The sequence below is a fragment of the Rhinatrema bivittatum genome, chromosome 8 (assembly GCF_901001135.1).
Source record: "Rhinatrema bivittatum chromosome 8, aRhiBiv1.1, whole genome shotgun sequence".
Taxonomy (NCBI): Eukaryota; Metazoa; Chordata; class Amphibia; order Gymnophiona; family Rhinatrematidae; genus Rhinatrema; species Rhinatrema bivittatum.
In genome coordinates this window covers 243611507-243623777 of record NC_042622.1, presented here as the reverse complement: position 1 = coordinate 243623777, position 12271 = coordinate 243611507, and the positions used below count along the sequence as shown (strand labels likewise).

General features: G+C 45.8%; 1 protein-coding gene across 1 annotated transcript in view; it reads left to right on the top strand.

Moving 5' to 3' along the window:
* The first annotated feature begins 4309 nt into the window (after positions 1-4309).
* The window catches only part of LRRC25 (leucine rich repeat containing 25), a 41860-nt gene continuing 33898 nt past the window's right edge, over positions 4310-12271 (top strand). The window contains exon 1 of the mRNA XM_029614379.1: positions 4310-4363. The gene's annotated coding sequence lies outside the window, so the exon portion shown is untranslated. The remainder of the gene's footprint in view (positions 4364-12271) is intronic.

The window sequence follows — 12271 nt, the reverse complement described above, 5'->3', positions numbered from 1 at the left end:
ATCATACTAAAAGATATTTTCAAATTCTGGTGTCACCTCACAGTAACAGCAGCACAAACACCTTCCACTGTCAGGCACATTGTGAACTAACACAAAACCTCGCAAAAAAGACACTCAAAATCTATAATGCAATCCCATTGTAACATAACAGTAATAACACCAAGGACTCAAACAACAATAACCCTACCTGGGAAAAACCAAGGGTAAATATTACACTGGGTCCCAGACTACCAATACACCACCTACTGAGGAAACAAAACAAACCCGATTGCTATAGATCCCTTTACAGACACTTCATGCTAGCAGAATTTCTCATCACGGTCACACACACAGAGCACAGACAGACCCTCACCAAATACAGAATACAAAATAAAGGAGCACAAATTAGACAAAAACTGAAATGGAAACCCCAAGAAGCCAGACTCTGTGTATTAACAAAGGAAAAACAGAACCACCATTCCTCATAAAACAAATAAAATCAAGAAACATAAAGCATCAGTTTTAATAGTAAAACCATACTAATAAAAGAATATTTTAAAACTACTGATAAACAGAATTTCTATTAATTAAAATCATATACATTTTTTACAATTTCCCAAACACCAATAAAATATTTCAAAACAGCACATATATCAAATAACACCCAATAATTAAAACTAATAAGGATTTTAAAAAGCCCCTGCTGTCTATACGTGGGAGCTCTTGATTTCCAGTCACCATGTTATTGTCGAGGATTAGGAGGTTATCCTCTCTCTCTCACACATACTCATATGTCCATTCTCTCTCACACATACACAGTCACATACATACACATTCATGCTCTTATACCCACCATAACCTCTCGCTCTCACAGACACTGACACACTCTCAGGGTCTAAGACACTCTCTCCCCCTCCACACACCCGCCCCCCCCCCCTACACACACACAAACTCTTACTCCCTGGATTTTCTCATACACACTCATGCTCTCACTCTCTCTGGCTCCCTCATATACACACAAACACACACACTCAGGCAAGCTCCCAATCATTCTCACACAAATACACACACCCAGGCAAGTTCCCAGTCATTCTCACACACTGAAACTGACCCCCAGGCAGGCTCCCATTCATTTTCATACCACTCCCTCACCATCCCTCAGGTATGAACACACACACAGACCCCCAGGCAGGCACCAATTCATTCTCACACACACGCACATACACCACACACAGGCAGGCACCTATTCTCACACATACAAACCCCAGGAAGACACCCATTCATTCTCATACACAGACACACCCTCAGGCAAGCACCCATGCATTCACACACATACACCCCCAGGCAGACTCCCATTCATACACATGCACACACTAAAGGCAGACCCCCTCTCTTTCTTTTGCCAGCAACCTCGGAGCCTCACTCATTCCTCTGCTGCCACTGTCACTGATGCCGCATGGCTATTGGGGAGGCGTTGATTGCTGCTACTGACACTGAAGCCCATTCTGCTGCCTCCTCTGTGCAGGCCCCGTGGGTTTCCACTTCCTCCATATTGATCTCGTACATTGTGAGATCCGCATAGAGAAAATGCTACTCTTGCACATTACCAAAGATTACATGTGCCAATCAGTAAAAAGTAATTTTTTTTTTTTTTTACTTTTGCTGTCTGATCTTAGTTTTCTAATCGGTTGGTCACAGGCTTTTTTGTTCCATCTTCCCTTTCTTATTTTTTTGCCAGTTCCTTTCATATTGTCTTTTTTTCTATTTCTTTTCCCTCCATCTATCTTCTTCCCTCAAACACACAGTCAGGTTCTCATTCTCACATGCTTTCTCTCTCTCTCACACACACACAGGCTCTCACTCTCACATGCTCTCTCTCATACAACCATTCATACACAGTCTCTCTCTTGCACATGCTGTCTGACTCTCACACACCCAGGCTTTCTCTCATTCCCACATGCTATCTTGCTCAAGCAAAGGCTCTTACTGTCACATGCTCCCTCTCATACAATCATTCATACACACAGGCTCTCACTGTCACATGCTGTCTCTCTCACACACACACAGGCTCTAACATGTTGTCTCTGCAAACATTCAGGTCCTCACTCCCACACACAGTCTCTCAACTCACTCTCACACACAGACACACAATCTCTCAACTCATCTCATACACGCACACAATCTCTCAACTCATCTCATATATACACTCTACGGGCCCTCAGCCTCTCTCTTGCTTCTGGGTCTCCTCTTCACAAGTCGCTGCAAGATGGGCTCAGCAGCGGCCCTGATTGTCTCGGGCCGATCTGCGGCAGCAGCGGCCCTCATCTTCTCGGGCCAATCCGCAGCGGCCCGGATCTTCTCAGGCCGATCTGTGGCAGTGGCGGCGGCGGCCCTGATCCTCTCGGGCTGATCCGCGGTGGCGGCCCTGCTACCAGGCCTCCTCCTCAACCCGCTGCAACAACGCTGCTCCTCTTCTGCACACGGATGATGCTCCTCCTCCTTCCTGTCCGCGCGGCTCCAGCAACATCTTTCTTCCGGGGCCGCATGGGCAGGAAGGAGGAGGAGTACCTACACGTTTAGACACGACCTTTTTCTTCGGGCTGTGGTGACGTGAGCTCCACCACGGCCCTGCCGATCTTCCTGCTATGTGTCTCCGGCACAGCACAGCGATACTTCACTACTCAGCTGCCAGTGGGATGAGGTCCACCGGCGGCCGCATTGGCTCCCCCTGACCTCTCCTCGGTATACCACTTGCTCCGCCCTGTCACGTGCACCGGGCTTGCGTGAGACACCGGCACACTGCAGGCGACACACTAAAGTGTCGCGACACACACTTTGGCAAGCTCTGTTATAGAGGTTTATAAAATCATGAGTGGGGTGGAATAGGTAAATAGGAGACAGTTATTTAGCTTTCAAATAATATTAAGACTAGGGGACACTCCAGGAAACTAATAGGTAGCAGATTTTAAAACTGATTGGAGAAAACATGTTTTCACTAGGCACGCAATCAAGCTGTGGAATTTGTTGCCGGAGGATGTGGCCAAGGCATCTAGCACAGCTAGATTTAAAAGGGGCTTGGACAAGTTCCTGGAGGAAAAGTCCATAAAGGCATTATTAGCCAGGTAGATCTGGGACAGCCAACACTCATCCATGGGAGATAGCAGCAAGAAATGGATTTACTGTTTGGAATCTGCAGGGAACTTTGTGACTCAGATTGGCCACTGTCAGAGACAGGATGCTGGGCTTGATGGACCTTTGGTCTTATTCAGCATGAATATGTATGAGGAAAATGTGCATATACTGGGGCTCTGATGTATGCAGATTTACCTGATGTGCATTCATTATGGAGACCCTGAAAATTCGACTGGCCGGGTGGGGAGTATCATGGAGACAGATTTAGGCATGCGCTGACATTTCTGTTTAGAGTAGTGGTTCTAAAATCTGTCCGCGCCCCAAACCCATTTTGCATGCAGTTGCAACTGTGCATGCAGCTCTGTCTAATGCATATTTGTTCTAGTTATCTTGGAAACCTGACTGCTGGATGGAGGATGGGGGGAGGCTGAGGACAGGTTTGAGAAGCACTGGTCCAGACCAGCAGGGAAAGGCCATGAACCCAACCCCTTTATAAAAATCACTTTCCAAAGAGTTTTAGCTCAGACACCAATGTAGCTGGCCTCTGGCACAAGTTATTCAGAAACCTGTTGTGCTTCTTATTCTCATCTAAATATTTACTGAAACAAATGGCCTTAAAGGCCCTACTGATGTGATATTAAGACTAGCCAGTAGTCGCAGTTTTGGAATAGATGTTAAAATGAGGATGTGATCTTTCCGAGAAAATATACCTTTTTTTGTCCACCAAGGACTATATTTATGAATTGGCTAAAGATCAGATGCAACACCGCCTTTTATGCCTGCGCGCCCCAGTCTGCAAGAGAGAGAGAGAGAGAGAGATTGCTACAATATGAGAAACTTCATCACCAAAGCGTTTGTTTTGGTTTTTTTTTGCCAGCTCCTACTGCAGTAACCCCACATTAACTGTGAACTTCTTACAGTGCCTGGGGATAAGGTTGCCGCAGCGCAACATCCTTCAACATGACCAGAAGCCGCCATTCCCCTGGGAAACCAGGGCTTGCATTTCATTGTTTCCTGGGTCGTTCCCTGGCATCCCCATGCAGGGCACTCTGCGCCATTGCCGGCTCTCCCTGGCCTGCTCCTGCAGCTGGCAGCACCAGAGAGGGAAGTTTCTCTTCCCCTTTTCTGCCTATGACCGCAAGCTGAAAAAACTTAAATGCAGACAGCAGAAAGGAGAAGTGGACATAGGACACTGGAGAGGTAGAGGCAGGGCAGGAAGGAGGAACGCAGCATACTGAAGGGCGAAACTCAGGTAAAGGAGAAATTTGTAATGCTGTAGACAAAAAAAACCAAACCTGCTTTGTCTGATATTCGTTTGTTTCTGCTTTTAACAATATTTTTCTTAACTCTCATTCCTATTAAAGCAACATTATTAACTAGATTCCTCAAAGTGTCAACTTGCAGGGGGAGGGTGTTTTTCGGTACTTATTGCTATCTCTTTAAGGGCCAGATACACTAACCATTTTTCTCACAGGCTGAAAATGAGGAGAAAAACTATTTAGGACTAGGGGGCATTCCATGAAGTTAGCAAGTAACACATTTAAGACTAATCAGAGAAAATTCTTTTTCACTCAACGCACAATAAAGCTCTGGAATTTGTTGCCAGAGGATGTGGTTAGTGCAGTTAGTGTAGCTGGGTTCAAAAAAGGTTTGGATGGGTTCTTGGAGAAGAAGTCTATTAACAGCTATTAATCAAGTTTACTTAGGGAATAGCCACTGCTATTAATTGCATCAGTAACATGGGATCTTCTTGGTGTTTGAGTAATTGCCAGGTTCTTGTGGCCTGGTTTGGCCTCTGTTGGAAACAGGATGCTGGGCTTGATGGACCCTTGGTCTGACCCAGCATGCCAATTTCTTATGTTTTTATGTAGTGCATCTGGCTAGCCGTTCTTCCATGCAAAGATGTATGACTATAGCATCAGTGTGCTGCTTGTATGGGGTGCTCTGATGATAAGCAGCACCTCAGCACTCCTGAGTTATGTAGAAGCCTCTTTCACAAAATGGGAAAAATCCTTTATATATCTGGTCTTTGGATTCATAACACCCTTAGCTGTTTTCTTCTCCAAGCTGAAGATCCCTAACCTCGTTAGTCTTTCCAATAGGGAAGCCATTCCATTCCCATTATCATTTTGGTCACTTTTTTCTGTACCTTTTTTAGTTCCAATATTTTTTTTTTTGAGATGCAGCAACCAGAATTTTACGTGGTCTCACCATGGAGCAATACAGGAATATTATGATATTCTGTTTTATTCTCCCTTCCTTTCCGAATAATTCCTAACATTCTGTTTGCATTTTTGACTGCTGCTGCACACTGAGCTGAGGATTTCAGTGTATTATCCATGATGATGCCTAGATCCTTTTCCTGGGTGGTGACTAATATGGAACCTAACATCGTGTAACTACAGTTTGGATTACTTTTCCCTAGGTGCATTGCTTTGTATTTGTCCACATTAAATTTCATCTGCCACTTGGATGCCCAGTCTCCTAAGATCCTTCTGCAATTTCTCTTACTTGCGCTTTAAAATTTGGAATAATTTTGTGTTGTCTGCAAATTTGAGCACTTCACTTGTTCTCTTTTCCAGATCATTAATAAATATGATAAAAAGCAACAGTCTCAGTACAGATTCCTGGGGCACTCCATATTTACCTTCCTTCATTCAGAAAACTGACCATTTTGTCCTATTCTTTGTTTCTTGCTAACCAGTTCTCAATCCATAATAGGACATTGCTTCCTATCCCATAACTTTTTAATTTCCTGAGGAGCCTCTCATGAGGGACTTTGTCAACACCTTCTGAAAATCCAGATACACTATATTCACTGGATCACCATTATCCACATATTTATTAACCCCTTCAAAAAAACTGAAGCAAATCAATGAGGCAAAATCCTTGCTGGCTGTGTTCCATTAAATCCTGTCTCTCTATATTTCCGTGATTTTATTCTTTAGAATAGTTTCTATGATTTTTTCCAGTGCCAACATCAGGCTCACTAGTCTATAATTTACCAGATCACCTCTGAAGCCCTTAATAAAGATTGGCATTATATTAGCCACCCTCCAATCTTCAGGTACAATAGACAATTTTAATGATGTTACAAATAACTATTACTAGCTCTGCAATTCAATTTTTTAGTTATTTCAGAACTCTGAGATGTAAACACTCTGGACCATGTGATTTGCTACTCTTTAGTCTGTCAGTTTGCATTATTACATCTTCCAGGTTCACTGTGATTTGTTTCAGTACCTCCAAATCATCACCAATAAATACTGTTTCCATAAACACTGAATAATTCATGTAGTCTTTCCGCTATGGCCTTGTCTTTCCTAAGTGCCCCTTTTACCCTTCAATCATCTAATGGTCCAACCAACTCCCTCATAGATGTCCTGCTTTGGATGTATTTGAAAAAGTTGTTATTATGAGTTTTTGCTTCTATGGCAAGCTTTTTTTCAAATTTTCTTTTCGCTTATCAGTGCTTTGCATCTAACTTGCCAGTGCTTCTAAAAATAGCAATTTTTTTCTCCATCAATCTGCTGCATTAAGCTAGCTAAAATAGTTTTCTTAATTCTCCATTAAATCTCAGCATTGGTATAATTATACTTTAGGAAATTTGTGAAAATAATACAGTAGCAACATTTGAGCTCTTTTTAAGTTCAAAATACTGTTGCGTCGGAGGTGGACCCTTGGGCTGAGGCAAGGACCTATGGATCCCCACCATCAGCAGGTGGAGTGGGCTGAAGCAAGAGGCATTTGGAGCTTCACATGTAACAGCCCTCGTTCCCCTCGGGTTGAGCCTTTGGGTGCTGGGGCTGGCAGGACTTAGGTGGGCCTCGAGGTTAGCTAGAGGTGAGTAGCTGTTCAGCCCAGAGACAGCAGACTGTAGATTGTGTGGTTCTATCCTGGACTGGATTCGATACGAGGACTCAGGTGCCAAAGGAACAATAGGGAACTGGAGGCACCCGAGCAAAGGAAGGCCTAAGCCTTGAAAGTCCACATCCAGAGGTTAGGTGAGGAGAGGCTGGATTCTGAGCCAGCAGTGAATGGAAGTTGTGGCAAGCAACAAAGAACTCTGGACGAAGGAGAGTCTGTAGTGTAGTCATGCAAAGCAAGGGTCAGGGCGTGGAGAAGGCAGGCGTGGTCAGGCAAGGCAGTGGTCAGGGCGCGGTGAAGGCAGAGATGGTCAGACGTAGCAGAGATCCAGGGCTGGAGAGTAGCTGAAGAGTAGTCAGGATTAGCGGAGGTCCAGGGCTGGAGAGAAGCTGAAGAGTAGTCAGGCGAAGCGAAGGTCCGGGGCTGGAGAGAAGCTGAAGAGTAGTCAGGCGTAGTGAAGGTCAAGTCCAGAGAGTCAATCCAGCACATAGACGAATAGGAACTAGAACAGGAACCATGAACCTCAGGAAGACAGGAACACACGATGAGACGATTCAAGGAATAGCAACGAGTACTCGGAGCATGAGGAGACCTGTTGCAAAGGCAACACAATGGAGTGAGGCCTGAGCTTTTATACGCTGAAGGGTCTGACATCAGCATTCGGGTCCGCAGCCAGGTTCCCACCACAGGCCCTTTAAAGGAATAACTGATGTGCGTGCTCATGCCTAGGAAGGGGCACGGTGCTGGTGGCAGCATCCCTCCGCGGGCCATGTGGAGAGGCCTGACGAACAGGAACATCCTGGCTGGCAACACTGGGCAGTGCAGCAGGGCCGGAGGCACCGGAAGGAATCTGAGGTCGGAGCTGGCGGCCCACCACCACCAGCAAAGAGAAGCCAGCAGCTGGAGTCCGTCTGAAAAGGTGAGAGGGCCGCGCCGCAGGGCTGCTGCGGGTGGCACGCATAATAGTACACCCCCCCCCCCCTTTATGTCCCCTCTTGGAGGTCGGGGTTTGCCCAGATGGGCACGATGGAAATTCAAAAGGAGGGTCTTAGCGAGAATGTTTCGGGCTGGCTCACACGAATTCTCTTCGGGTCCGTATTCCTCCCAAGAAAGGAGGTACTCCCATTGGCGAGCCCTGCGATGGACATCTAGGACCTCTTGGACCTTGTACGTTGTGTCAGTTTCTGCCACCAGAGGAGGTGGCTCAGGAGCTTTCCGGGAGGCCAAGACAGAATTACAGGCTTTAAAAGCGATACATGGAATGATTTTATGTATCCCCAGTGTAGGGGGCAGCTGAAGCTGGTGTGTAACAGGTCCGATGAGTTGGGTAACAGGAAAAGGTCCAATAAACTGGGGAGCAAATCTCTGTGATAGAATTCGAAGTCAGATGTATTTGGTACTTAACCAGACTTTCTGCCAGGAATGCATTCAGGAGCTGAGCGGCGTCGACTGTCAGCAGTTCTCTGGGTCTGGGAGGCAACCTGATGCAAGCGAAGATTTGTCTGTTCCCATAGTGTCTTAAGGGCATCCAAAGTAGCCTGTGCCACAGGAGACGGTATGGGTAGAGTTGGTTGAAGTTGTTTCCTATAGACGATTGAGAATGGAGATGTACCAGTAGCTGTAGCGATGTGAGAGTTGAGAGAAAACTCTGCCCAGAATAAGAGATCTGACCAGTTATCTTGTTGGTCATTGATGTAAGCACGCAGGAATGCCTTCAAAGAGCGATTCATCCATTTGGCTTGCCCGTTGGCCGGGGGATGATAGGAGGTCGTGAGGCTGATGTTAATACCGAATTTTCGGCAAAGTGAGCACCAATACCTGGCAACAAATTGAGGACCTCGATCTGAGATGATATCCGTGGGTAATCCATGCAATCTGAAAATATGGTGGAAAAACAGTTGCGCTAGCTCTGGAGCAGGCCCGGCAGGCCCGGCAGAGGTACAAAATGGGACATTTTAGAAAAGCGGTCTATGGTGACCCATATTACAATGTGACCCTTAGAAGGTGGCAGATCCATGATGAAATCCGTAGACAGGTGAGTCCACGGTTCTTCGGGTGCTGGAAGCGGTTGAAGAAAACCCCAAGGTTGCCCGACAGGGTTTTTCTGCTGTGCACAAACATTATAGGATTCGACATACACTTTCACGTCAGAGACCAAGGCAGGCCACCAGAAGAACCGGTGGAGCAGTGCCATGGTTCATGTTCGTCCTGGGTGACCGGCAAATTTGGAATCGTGTGCCCAGCAGAGAACTCTTTCTCAGAGTCGTCAGGGCACTACCGTTTTTCCAGTAGGAACTGGATGAGTGGCAGACAAAGAGATACAAGCTGGGTTAATGATGTGGGTTGATTCTTCTGGAATGTCTTCAGGCTGTGATAAGGCGTCCGCCCGGAGGTTCTTGTTGGCTTGTCGATAGTGCAGTTCAAAATCAAATCTAGAGAAGAATAAAGCCCATCGGGCTTGATGGGCATTGAGCTGTTGTGCTTGACTCAAATATTTCAGATTTTTATGATCAGTGAATACCATAAATTTATGTTGTGCACCATCTAGCCACAGGCGCCACTCTTCAAGAACCAACTTTATGGCGAGCAGTTTGCGGTCCCCGATGATGCAATTTTGCTCTGCCAATGAGAATTTATGGGACTAAAATCAACAGGGAACTACAGCACCAGAGGCAGTGTGTTGACTTAGAAAGGCCCCAGCCCCAATGGCGGAGGCATCAACTTCGACTATAAATGGACGAGTCAGATCTGGGTGATGTAAACAGGACCCCTTCTGGAAGGCTTCTTTCAAACGATGGAAGGCGGCAATGGCTTCAGGTGGCCAATCTTGTGTATTTTGGCCTTTACAGGTCAAGGCTGTCAGTGGAGCAGCCAGTGTTGAACAGTGTGGGATGAAGTGCCGATAATAGTTGAGAAATCCTAAGAAGTGCTGGAGCACTTTGAGTCCCACTGGATGTGCGGCCAATCCCGGATTCCCTTTAATTTTGCGGGGTCCATGGAAAAGCCTTGTTGGGAGATTATGTAACCCTGGAAAGGCAGGCTAGACTTTTCGAACAGACGTTCTACTGTAAATCGCCTAGGCCACAATTTTGTTGTGTTAAGCGATTAATAAATTTTAATAAATGAAATGGAAATGAAATGACTTTTGTCCAATTTTGCAACAGATGGTTTTCACGAAGATGCTGGAGGACAGTTCGTTCATCAGCGCGATGAGTGTCAAGATCTCTGGAAAAGATGAGGGTATCATCCAGATAAGCCACGACTTTAGTGTATAATAGATCTCTAAAAATTTTGTTCATCATTTGTTGGAATACTGCGGGTGTGTTACAGAGGCCAAAAGACATCACCAAATATTCGTAGTGACCGTCCCTGGTGTTAAAAGCAGTTTTCCATATATAATCGGGAAACCTGCCTTCAGACCTTTAAAAAGAAACTCAAAACATGGTTGTTCGGCCGAGCCTTTCCGTGCGCCTAGACCAAATTTTACATCACTGAACTTTTAATGTACTGTTTTTCGCTACGCTTCACATAATCACTCATTATATCGCATAGATGTCTTAATTTTTAGAAGTATCCTTAGAGATTGGCTATACTAGCCACCCTCACTCTCTGTATAAAGTTTCCGATTGTTGTATACTCTTGTTTTCCCCCCTCTCTTTTCCTAATCCCCAGTTGCTCGCCCTTGTTATAATGTAACTTTTGACTCTGCAAATATCTGCCTCTTGTAATATGTTTATTGGCTATGTTATTGTTAAAACTTTTGTTCGATGTAAACCGAGTTGATTTGATCTGCATCAAGAAATTCGGTATAGAAAAACCTTAAATACATAAATAAATAATCGGGGTGAATCCTCACTAGGTTATACACCCCGCAGAAATCCAGCTTGTGAAAATGGAGGCACCTTGGAGACAGTCGAACAATTCAGAAATCAGCGGTAAGGGATATTTATCCTTACGAGTGATGGCATTTAGGCCATGGTAGTCAATACACAGCCTAAGTGACCCATCTTTCTTGGTCACGAAAAAGAATCCCTTCCCAGCGGGAGATGTAGATGGGCGAATAAATCCTTTTGCAAGATTTTCCTGAATATATTCAGTCATTGCCTTTGTCTCAGGTAATGACAAAGGATAGGTGCGTCCACAAGGAGGCATGGTTCCAAGAAGGAGATCAATTGGACAGTCAAACTTTCAGAGAGGCGGAAGGAGGTCAACCTTCTGCTTAGAAAACACGTCCTCATATGCAGCATATGGAGCAGGTAGGCCAGAGGACATAGTAGCCAGGGGAACCACAGCAGATGGTATCACCTTTTGGAGGCAGGACTGATGACAAGCAGGACCCCACTCTACTAATTGCAATGAAGCCAGGTGAATTGGGGAGAATGCTTCTGTAGCCAGGGGAGTCCAAGTACTATAGGATAGATGGACTTATCCAATACTAGTAATTCAAGTTCCTCAAGATGTAAAGCCCCAATGTGTAACTGGACAGGTTCTGTGGTCAAGGAGATACGGCTGGGTAGTGGCTCTCCATAGATAGAAGTGATGCACAAAGACATATCAAGCGAACAGGTTTTTATACCCAGAAGCTGTACAAGGTCTTTAAGGATAAAATTACCTCCTGCTCCGGAATCTACCAGAGCAAGAATCGGGACGGCCCGGGAATCCCAAATTAACATGACCGGTACTGACAATTGAGGGGCTGGAGAGGTTGCACCCAAGTTTAGGACCCCTACTGAGCTCAGGCCAAAGAGTTTCCCGGACGGATAGGGCAAGTCTGTAGATGGTGGCCAGGTGCTCCGCAATACAGACACAGGCTAGTTTGTCTCCGCCAGAGGCGCTCTTCCGGTGTCAGCCACCCGTGACCCAACTGCATAGATTCTTCCACTTTGACCACTCAAATTTCACTGCAGGATGCAGGGTTGGTAACTGGTGGCTTCTTGGGCATCTGACTCTCCCGGTGACGCTCTTGAATACGATGGTCAATTCGGCATGCCAAGTCTATAAGGTCCTCCAGAGAGGAAGGGAGCTCCCATGCAGCCAGCTCATCTGCGAAGAGAGTCCGTCCAGGTAGATAGCTTGGAGGCAGTCTTCCTGCCAGGCAAGCTTGGTAGCCAAAGTCCGAAACTCAATAGTATAATCAAATAAACTTCGTTGTCCTTGACAAAGATGTAGTAAACTGGTGCTTACCACGACATGTCGCCTAGGATCATCAAATGTCCGTCTAAAAACAGCCACAAACTGAGCCAGTTCCTTTAACAAGGAATCTGAGCGTTCCCACAGGGGAGAAGCCCAGGCC